Source organism: Ptychodera flava, chromosome 6 (assembly GCF_041260155.1).
Source record: "Ptychodera flava strain L36383 chromosome 6, AS_Pfla_20210202, whole genome shotgun sequence".
Lineage (NCBI taxonomy): Eukaryota > Metazoa > Hemichordata > Enteropneusta > Ptychoderidae > Ptychodera > Ptychodera flava.
This window is the reverse complement of record NC_091933.1, coordinates 29452235-29464614: the sequence shown is the minus strand read 5'-3', so window position 1 is coordinate 29464614 and position 12380 is coordinate 29452235.

The following is a 12380-nucleotide window of genomic DNA, read 5'->3' as shown; positions in this document are numbered from 1 at the left end:
TTGCATAAAGCAGAACATATTCACTCAAGGTGTTGTTGAACATATTTAATCTTGACAGAATACAAATTCATAAATAGCCCTAGGCGTGTAATTGCCTGTTCTGGAATGTAACATCACATAGACATACTGAAAATGACTTCAAAATGTAGATACCAGCAACTTTTCTTATTTGTACCTCTCTGTAATCAAAAGAATTTTAAGATATTTTTTATAAACATACCAAAGATATGTAATATAATATCATGAAGTACCTGGCTGTATGCCCTTTTTTAATTTTATTTGTTGATTTGCATGTCACACAATACATTTACATCACAGCGGAGCTGGTCATAGACAGTGGAAGTCCACTCCACTGTCTATGAGCTTGTCAAGCAAGGTTGTGACCATCAGATCTTGAGAGAGGCCATGATCTCCACTGGAAATAACTGATGCATCCTTCCTTCTTTTATGAAAATCATATGACTTGAAACTGTAAAAAATGAGGACCTCTGGCAAAACAAGTTTGTACATTCCACCAACTTTGGAAAAACTATGCAAATTCTTGTCATTTGAATGATGTGCATGTTATCATTCTGAGCACAACGCCAACATCCCTAGACCTTGTGGTCAGAGTGAATAAAATGAATCTTGATCAGTACTCATAACTAATATGGATGAAGCGTTCAGACCACCTGACTGACAATATAAATAGATTGACATTTATCAAATAGTTTTCTGTATAATATGTTCAGACAGTTATCCCAGTGATCCAAGGAGATTGCTGAAAATCATATACTGGATGGAACTGTAATTCTTTATTCAACTTTATTTTACAGTAACAATGGCATATCACAGTACTTATTGACAATCAGCAAAACAAATATATTTAAAAAAAAACCAATCTTATATTTCATCGAATGGGACAGGCTTTAAGTTAAACACAATTATGTAATCTATTCTTCATCATTAAAATCATGCATCTTGATAATTTAGTATAGTATTTTCTTCTTCCATCCTGAAAATCACATATCTGGATTACTGGACTAAGTAGGCACTGGGTACAACATTGTTCTCACTGGGCTTTGCTTTTTCTCATCCCTGCATCGTACTTAGCCTGGGCAGCACTGAGGTTGTTGGCAGCCTGGACAATCATGCAGAAGGGTATGATGATCCAGAAACCATTGAGGCAAACGAAGTAGAACCAGAAGTAGAGGGGATGCCACTTTTCATTGTGAATAAAACCATCAAAGTATTCTGTGTAAAAGTATAATGTGCATCCTAAGGGAGAGAGAGATGGAAATATAACAGCTATAATTCAACAGCTAACAGCTAATAGAGCAGAAAAGACATTGTACCAATATCTGGTTTATAGAAGTCAGGTTTTTAAAATTTTCCAGCACTGGCAGTCCAAGTCTTTCTAGCAATATGCAGCGAATGTTTTCTCCTGTAGTCAGTGGGCTGGAGGGGCCCATCGGGCACCTCCATAAACCTACTTCATGAGTATTCATTATTCTTTAGAACCTGCTGAACAAGAAAAAAGTGTTCACACTATATTTTGGGATGCACCACCTCTCTGGGATAGTTTTTGATTTGCATATACTGCTCTATAAGGTGAAAAATGGATAGGTGTAGAGGTTACTATATCCTGTCCTAGATTGAGTAAACTCGCATGAAATGACATTAAACTTACATTTTTGAAAGCTAAGATTCTACTTTTTACAAAAAACACCAACTTTAGTAAAATAAATTTGCGTATATAGAAAAGGACGAATTTAATATGATTTTTTTCGACAACTTTGAAATTTGTATCCGAATTACCATGCAACAATAATTGTGATTTTCTTCTTATGAAGCAAAATTTGGACAGTACAACATACTTTCCTTGCGGAAGTAAACTGAGTTGATATGCTAAACAGCTTATAATTATATAAGACTATATTATGTGTGATATTTAAATGATAACATATTGACGGCGAGGATAAAATTATTTCCAATCAGCCTCAGCGACTGGAATTTTGATCGTGCCTGCGAGCGCACGCTGATTTCTTCGAGCACAGACCCAATGGCAGGTAACTTGACGGGGCGCTTTAAAGTAAAGCGACTATATACAAACAGTGCCAATGTGCTATTGACTCACATACCGCCCATACCAACTGTGCAGTGTATGTTTTGCTTTAATGGTTCGTAGTAACATGAGAGGGTCTCTAAGCAGGAGAAGATTATCAAGGTCGAGACCATAAAGCTACCGTATAAGCTGGAACAAAGATGAATGCATGGAACCAGATGATTTTTCGGTTTTGACCATCATCTTTAAATGTCTAAAATACATTTTTAAAATACATGTTTATTCATTAATTGTCTACTGATCCACCGAAAATGTTGGATATCCAGAAAGATAAATGCTCAGAACGTCCTAAGTTGAATTTTTACTAACCCGCACGTCACATTTGCCCAAGGCTTGTAGTGCAAGACGGGCAGTAATTCCAAACGCTGATATTGCCTACGCTTTGATCAAAATGCCAAAGTGTCCCACATCGCTTCCATGGCAACTTGACGTGTTTTTTGTTGCGATGGTCTGACGTCAGGTGAAGGAGTGTCTCCAGATTGTAAAGGTCTATCTCTAGTGGTCAGATTGGCTAAACCAAAAGAGACTATAAATCTGATAAAATAGTCTACTTGTTATATTAGAGACATGCTCCGATTAGACAAAGGGCCTATTTTCTCTTTGAAATCCGTGGTTAGTGCGTATAATACCTCTTTCGGTCTGTTTGAGACAAATCAGAACATTTAGCGTCACTGCTGCTCGTCGAAAATCGTATCTATTCCACGTTTTGACTCAAAATTCAGTAAGTATATCAAGTGGGGTCGAGTGTTTACTAAAATCAAGCCTAAACAGTATTTACAGCAGCAGAGTGCCATACACTACTACAGCAGAAGGTAAGTTAATTAATAACCTCTGTGTACATACCGGGGAGTTTTCCTGTTACCAAAGGGTCAAATAGTAGGATAACTATATGAGTCAATGACTGCACGCAAAATACAAATCTTTCGTATTCAAGGCGGTTCGTTGAAAAATCCATAGAAGGAAGTATACACAGTTGAGCAAACAAACAGACGCAAGTTCGTGTCTTGTAAAGATTGAATCAACAATTGCCTTCTAGAGCGGATCTAACTTGAGTTCGACGAATTTGCTGAACATTCGAATGAACCATAAACACAGATATACAGATCGACCTTTAAGGACTAGATCTAACAAGCAACGTCGTTTCTTTGATAATTGTTATACATATGATTATTTACAGACAAGACTCAACGTATCTGTCCCCATAGTGTCATATAATTTGTCGATAAAGAAGTCCATGTCCTCATTGATAATTTTTTTTGTAATCTGCCGAATACCCAATCTTTGATTGACCTAAGTCTGACCACAGCAGTTCGTAACTAGGCCAATTGAATAATGTCCTGTAAGTCCCTGCGGACGTCAGTACGTGTGTCCGTCCGTCTACGCTTTATCTTAGACATATCGGGCCTAATTCCTTTCAAATTTGGCACAAGGATAATGCTATTGAGCATACATATGCACGTCGATTTGTTTTGTGATACGATCCACAAGGCAACTGCTTTCTTGCGATTTTTAAATGCCCAGAGCCATTACTAAGACACGCCTTGACAAATTTCTTATAAATTTGGCACAAGGAGAACAGTCCATGACTTACAAGCATGTTGACTTACATAAGCAAGTCAAATGTTTTCATGATACGATCCAGTATTGCCGCATAGCGGCCATTTTCTAGTGATTTTTTCATGTCCAGAGCCTTGACTGATTTCTTTTAAACCTATCACAAGGACTACGCACTATGCCTTAACGTGCGAGTCAAATTTCTTCACCATAAGATCTAATATTGCCGCCAGGCAGCCATTTTGTTCTGATTTTTTCATGCTCACCCTGATAACATGATGTACGAAATGAGATGTAAAATTCTGAGTGACAGAACCAAGTTGTTGTTGATCATGTTTTTATATACTAGTAATCGTATACACATATGTAGGAGAGGCTGGGGCACTCTCATCTGATCTGTGTTGATGCCTTTGGGTGTGAAAGTACCTGTATTATTAGTCCCCACGGACACCGTCCGGGGGACTTATAGGTTTGGTCATGTCCGTGCATCTATGCGTGCGTCTGTGCGTGCGTCCGTTCACGCAGATATCTCAGAGATGCCTGGAGCAATTTTATTCAAACTTGGTACAAGGATTACTCCTTGTCATACATATGCGCGTCAATTGTTTTGTGATCAGATCAAATATGGCCGTATGACGATCATTTTATTTAAAAAGCGGGGACTATGTCATTGACAATACTTTTGAAGAAGAGCTCTGTTTCTAGAGCGACTGCACTAAATTCCATGAAACTTTGTTAAGATGTTCGTAACACAGAGCACTGATAGCATACAATGAGATATGTTAGTATTGCAATTAATTGCTAATTTGCATATTTGATGAATTTTTGTAATTAGGATTATATGTCTAGAAATACTGTAGCAAATTTGATGAAACTTAGTACAGATCTTTGGCACACCGTCTCATATCAGTTTACAAAGACACTTAGCAATGTCATGCGAATTAATTGCTAATTTGCATATTTAGTGAACTTTCCTAATTAGTGGGCTATCTCCAGAACCACTGAATCAAACTTGATGAAACATGGTACAGATTTTGATCTCTCAGTACTGTAATACTGTGTGAAGACATTGAGCAGTATCATTGCTAATTTATTTGATGAATTTTTGTAATTAGTCTAATATGTCTAGAAATGCAGAATGAAATTTGATGAAACGTGGCACAAATGTTCATCTTTTTTTGGTGATGAAGTAGTATCATGTCAATTATCTGCTGTTTTGCATATTTAATGGATTTCGTAATTAGGCTGATATGTCAAGAAATTATTCATCAAATTTTATGAAACTTGGTGCAGATTTTGAGCACACATTGCTTTAACATTTGAATGGAAACATTTATCAGTGTCGTTCAAATTAATTTCTACATTGCATATTTAATGAACTTTCCTAATTAGTGGACTATGTCCAGAAATACTGCACCAAATTGGATGAAACTTAAAATAGATGTTGATCTCTTAGTACTGTAATACTTTGCAAAAACATTATGTAGTATCATTTGAGTTGATTGCTAATTTGTATATTTGACGAACTTTCATAATTAGTACGCTATGTCTAGAAATGATGTATCAAATTTGATGAAACTAGGTACAGATGTTGATCTTCCAGTAGTGATATGGCATGCAAAGATATGTAGTTGTATCATGTCATTTAACTGCTGATTTTCACATTTAATGAATGTTCGTAATTAGGCTGATATGGTAAGAAATGGTTCATCAAATTTCCTGAAACTTGGTACATATGTTGAACTCACATTGCTTTAACATTGAACAGGGCGTGAAATTAACGTTTTCCTTGGTAGTCCACTTGGGCTACCATTTTCTGTAGTTGGTAGCCCAGTAACAATGGCTGGTAGCCCATGCATAGTTTTGTTTAGGGTTATTGTTTTTCATTAACCAGACAAGATAAAAACAAGTTTTTCAAGATTCTGCCCATGAAGTGAATTTTCTAATCATTTGATGAGAATACTTGCACACCTAATCCAAAGGAAACAGGTACAAAGCACACCCCCCCCCCCCAAAAAAAATGTCTCGGGTCCGTGACATGCAGCAAAAGTGATGCGGTGACGCGGGTTTCTTTTACTTTTTCTTTTTCTGTTTTTCAATTCCTAACTATGCTGGTTTGGCACTATTGATGCAACGGTTTTTGTCTTTTATCACTGGCTGCATAATACTTCCGTTTTTCTTTTTAGCATTTTTGGACATGCAAACAGGGATATCAAGGATAGCTGTACTGATGAGCATGTAACCCAAAAAGCCATGACGCGCAGGTTCTGACACTGCATGAAAACCCGATAATTCAGATAAATTCACATTAATGAGTTGCCTGTATTATTGTATAATACACGTGAATTCACATGAATCCACATGAATACAGGCTTGCTGAATACAAAAAATGGATTCTTGACTGTATTCATCTGTATATGCACTCTTTAGTTAAAATACAGGCAATAATCCATGTTAATACAGTAAGTATTATAGGGTTTTTATGCAGTGTGAAATGACATACGCGATGACCAGAAACGATTTTTTTTGCCTAATTGACAACACACTCAAAAGTTGGTTACCTATTGACAACTCGTTTCACTCAGAGTTGTACGCAAATTTTGACAGTCGTCATGACAACGACCACGACCTTCTCCAGCACGACTGGACATACTGTAGCAGGGCTTACAGTAACCCATTGGCTTTCTGTAGGGAGGAGACATATTCAAGTTGTCTGTGATTGATACATTATGATGTGCGTTTTCATTGGCCATTATTTCCTGTGCCTGTCATCAAAGTACATCAGTTGAGATACTGAAACTTGGTTGCAAAGTTTCACTGCACTGTTGTCTTTGTAATGTGTATAGCAAAGTCAAAGTCTGGCCGTACTCATGTTACTGTGTCAAACTCGGTTCGACTGCAATAGGTCGTTCCAAAGTGACGGACCCGACATGGCACGCCATGCACTGACTTAATTTTATCCCGGTCTTTGGTAGTCCGTGTGGGCAACCATTTCATGGATTTTGGTAGCCCTAGGCAAAAGTTGGTAGTCTGTGGACGCGGGACTACCGCTAATTTCAAGCCCTATTGAATAAAGACACTGTGCAGTGCCATGTTAATTCATTTTTTATTTATATTATGTAATGAACTTCCTAATTAGAGTGATATGTCCAGAAACACCTCATCAAATTTGATGAAACTTTGTATAGATGTTGATCTCACGGTGCTGTAATACAATTCATTGACTCTTGGCGGTATAGTTTATGTAATGTGGAACATTTGATAATCCGTCAGTGTTATGATAAAATGCAAAAATGTTTGGTAATATTCTGTTGATTAATTACTAATTGACTTACCTTTTGTAATTAGGATGGCAGCCCACATTGGTTTTACGTTTTCGCTGACTTGTTGTGTATGTATTCTTAACAATACATGCACAACAGAGAATATGTTTTTCCGAACAATGTATTTTTACGACTTATTATTCAAGAGACAACCGACATATTTCATATCAATCAGAGACGATCTAGTTTAGAGTCCCCTTTCAAGTCCCCAAGTCCTTTGAAATTCACCTCCCAACATATCCTTAATGTTTACATATCCCCCCGTCAACTCTCCCGCGCCTCATCCCTTCCAGGGGTGTTTGTGAATACAGCTCCATGTTATTATTGATCGGCTGCTTTCAGATACTACGAGGGGATGGGCAGGGGAAATCATGGATGGTCCATCATTTAATATGACCATTCTCATTTCCAATTTGTAAAATATAACCCTCCCTCCCCTATCAAAAATTGAACTTAAAATGTGTATGTGACCTCCCAACGCCTATGTTAATCCAATGACTACATCCCTTCGTTGTTCTTTGGACTTTCACTTTGTTTTCATATTTATGATACACATGTTTACCTCTCAACCAAAATGGTACCACGGTTTAATTAACCCGTATGAAAGACACGCTACCGGTTTGTTTATATGTGTGTGGATTTCCAGTGTTTCGCAAAGGGGTGGTGTTGAACAAATTCCAATATCACATTTGTTATTCCTTTACATTAATTTCGAATCTGCCTACTCGAGTACAAATATCGTTTGGAAAACTGTCAATAGTTTAACCAACTTACTAGGGAATGACAGTTTTTGGTGAAATTCCATTTCAAATTTGTTGAACACATATGCACTTCTACCCAACCTAATCTAATCAAGTAAATTTATATCAATAATCAAGTATATAAAACTGGACAGATATTGTACGCTTTTACACGACTGGCTCGATGAGCCTAGCTGAAAGACGTATCATATATCTATTATACCGGAACGAGAGAAACAATAGAGATATGTCAGACCGTTGAGGACTCAGGTTTTTAAAATGTGAACTTTCCCAAGGGTAGATTTGTAAAAAAATTACTTTGTCCGAAATCTCCCTCATCATAACTGAGAGCTCGGTTATTCAAATATAATCCTTGATTATCGTTCAAACAAACACTACACAATTGAAATGCCAATGCCTGGATTAGTCTTATCTACATTTCTGCAGATGATTGATCCAGACGTCTTTACATTTACAGTTTTAAAAAAGGATTGATCAACTCGTCGAGAATATCGTTTGCTTCAACTTCTCTGGTCTCTGCCAGAATGCCTGAATAATATTACAGAGGCACGTATCTTGATTACATCTGAATGATTTTTCATATTATATATGTAGCACCGATTTTTTTTCATCGAAGGCCATCACAGCGAGGTTCGGTACTGACATACGTAGGAGTTGTTGAGTTTGCGAAAAATGTTTCTGTAAATAATTTCATGACTGCTTCTACAGTACTAATATGACGTCATGATAACGATCCAAAAATGCAAAATATTCATCAGTACCTTCATAGGCAAGGTCTTTATTATTACCTTTTCATAACAATTATACAAATGTTGAGTGGCCATAAAGGTGACAACGTACGTTTATTTGCCCAAGCACCTTCAAGCCCCCCTAAAAACAGTGTGTAGTAAGCAGATTGTTTTGGGCGACTCTCAGGCTAAATATGTGTTTTGCAACACAGTTCATCTGACATTCTCAGTAAAAAATCGATAAATTCCTTAGCTATGATTTATCTCGATCGCAGGCGAAACCTCTTTGACCACTTGACAATCCAGCGCTTGCTGAACCCCTTGCCAACTATTTGTCCTAGTCTGAGCTTTATATTGGATATGCATAGTCCAGTGTTTTGTTTCATTAAAACTTGCAGAAACTCTTTTGCACTGAACCTTGACCTTCACTACCAGAAAGCAGCCACAGAGTCTGAATTAGATTTTTAATGTATATCAGACGCCCTTCCATTTCAAAGACTCTCCATGAAGTGTGTCTTCTAACTTTAAAACTTAGCCCCCCCCCCCAAAAAAAAAAAAAAATAAATTGTGCTGTTCCGATAACACGGTTTTCAAAAATAAGGTAGGTAGGTCAGCAGGTTTTTTTACAAAATATCTTTATTTTTGAATATGCACTTTTCAGGGTTCAGGGCGATCAAACACTGGCCACAACATTTCCAGAAAAGCATATCATACATACAAAAAGAATAACAGCATAAAAGACGTCCTCGTTCAAGCAAAAATGAAATACCAGGTAAAAAACATGTGATTTTACGGTTTTTCTTTCTTTTTTTACTTCCGTGTTTACGTAGCTCTAAAACGTTTTGGGTCGGCAGGCAAATGATAGGGTAGGTCGTGTTATCGGAACAGCACAATTTTTTTCTCTTTGGCCTTAGCGTTCTGGGATTTTCCCATTATATTGGAAAGCTCTAGATATCTTTCTCCTGATCCGAGTGCTCTGGAATTATTTACCCTAATACACACACATGTACTGCTTGGACTCGTAAGCAATGAATTAACGATAACGAGTTTTGTTATTAAAGATTTATACGTATACTTGCAGTATTTATCGATTTTCAGATCTACATACAGAGCATAATGTCAACGAATATGGCGATATATTTCGTAATGTAGGAATGACACTAAAATGTATACTTTTGAGAGTTCACAGCCTTACTTAGGAAGTCAATCCATGGATAATATTTCCTCAAATTTTTCAAGTCCCCCCCCCCCCGTCCAATTGTACTATCATCAGACGTTTTTTTTGTTGTGGCGGGACAGTTGATACATGGCACTGGGTCAGTAGATTTTTTTCATCGTGTTCCTGCTTGCATACTTACGTTGTCATGAAAGGGGATGGTTGACAAATATACCGCTTGTAGTTCCGTAATGATCTATTTATGTTTTGCAACACTAAGTGTGTATCGACTGATAGCTGTCTGGTGATGACATTTAATCATTAGTAAGAAAATATTAACATAGACCCTGAGGGACCATGGTTTGCTCTCTGTGATCTTATGAAAAGTTGGCCAGTGTATATGCTAGCCTATACACATGAGAACTTGGTAACTTAACGGTTGCATACATTAAAGGCTTGCCTGTACACGCAATTTAGTATTCAATAGATGTTAAATCTCCTAATGAATATTTATCAGAAATGTGGTATTTCTCACTTCAACACTCATGCTTCCAGACACATACATAATCTTGTCTTGCTCTTGCTTGTTCACACAAATCAGGTGACATAGATTGCACGGGGTTCAAGACTAGCCAACAGCATTTCTTCAAATAAATGTTCTGGCACCGATTTGTTATTTCAAGTTAACCTGTGACACTGGTGTGTATAATTGTGCAACATAATTCACTTTGATAGTGCTTGATAAATCACCGCCACTTGGAAATTGCAGTGCAGCCCGCGAGGGGCGAAGTGAAGTACAATTGGCTTGCTTTACTGACGATAGGACCAGGACGTATATCCAGTGGATGCGTAGACATAATAATTGCTACATTCAATATTGTTTCCTGATTAATGCAAATAACATGAAAAATATTTAAATTTATGTAGATTACTAAAATCCTAGCTAATCTAGTATCTGCCGCCCCACCCCCTGGCAATTTGGTCAGGCATAGCTATTAATCACGGGTCCAATTGACTAGAAAGCTTCAAAAAGACGTCACTGAGTTAAATTGTAATTATTAATACTTGCTTAGCAACTATATAAAAGATACAAATACATATATTTGTGTACAGTAAACGAATCATTATTTTGATTCTTGAGGGTCTAATTGTGCCCAGTACTGCCATCCTGCTTCTTAATTCGTATGTGCACGGTTAGTATTATATGACGCCCACGACTGTTTGAGCAGATACTCTCTTTGTAGGTAAGTCTTGAACTTGACATCATTCATGCGCATCGATGATTTCATTACCATGGCAAATGCGAGATTTTACGATCCTAAAATCGGATTAGCTATTTTGTAAATAATTCCAAACTCATTTGCTGAGCACAATATATCGAATCTTTGTCTGAATTTAACAGAGCTAGGGGCAACATCAACTGTCTTTATCGCAGAGTGTTAGGAACTCCGTTCGTTTTGACTATGCAAAATACCGAATTTCCTCAAATAGTAACGTTTTCCAAATTATGACATTGGTTAACATCCAGAAAACACGTTTAACGCCTGCTACTGCCTTTGCTGGAGTATATTCATGTTATCTTAAATTGTGCATAACCTCCATATTTGACTGGTTTTTGCTTAAAAATCTTAATAACGAAGCAAGATCATCAATCTAAGATATATAAAAAAGTTCTGACGAAGAACCCGCAAAATATTACATTTATGTTTTACTTTATTGATAATCTACCCAATTGATCATTTGGTAAATTTTCACATGAAATGATGCCATAAAACGTGTCATGAGCGCAAAAATTGCGCCAATAGCGATTTTGATGCGCATTTACTTTTAAAGATTGTCAACGTCAAGATAATACACCTGTCCTAATTATTCTGCAGAAAGGTTGTAACGTTAAACAGGAAGATGTTTTGTTTGGACTACTGGTGCCAAAAACATGTTATTCTTCTCTCCTTTGGTATGAAGAATGCTTAAACCTCACTGTTATACGGGCGGTTCTTCTTAAAATTCGCACCGATGCCGTGCATAGAGTCGGGGGCTCCCACAGCGTATCCACTGAGAACTCGTTGGCTTGGTTAAGGTATCCTCCCGTCGTCAAGATGATATTTACAGCCTGTCAGCCTCTACAATGACTTTAATCAGCGAAGATTAATAGCCTTCCGTAAACCAGTAATACTATACCCAGTTCTAAAATAATAATCTGTGTGACCCAGTCTTCTCCCATAACGTCGAAGAGTGAGGACGTATTGTTTGATGGTTTTAAGTCTCATGAAAGATATCTAGGTTTTACAAGGTTGTCGAAGTCGTTACGGTATTTTGGTATACATTGCCCAGACGAGGTTTGCTTAAATGGTAGATGAGGAGCCTATTTTGAACCTTACCAGACAAAAGTTATGATAATTCCCATGATAATGCATTAATTGTGCTTGTTAGACCCCATGGACACCGTCCGGGGGACTTATAGCTATGGTTATGTCCGTCCGTCCATCCGTCCGTCCGTTCACGCAGACATCTCAGAGATGCAAGGAGTGATTTCATTCAAACTTGGTACAAGGAGTACTTCATATGTCATACAGATGCACGTCGATTTGTTTTGTGATACAATCCAAAATGGCCGCCAGGCAGCCATTTTATTACGATTTTTTCAAGTACAGAGCCATAACTCAGACATGTTTCAACCGATTTTATTCAAAGTTGGTACAAGGACATTGACCTATGTCATAGATATGCACGTTGATTTGTTTTGTGATACAATCC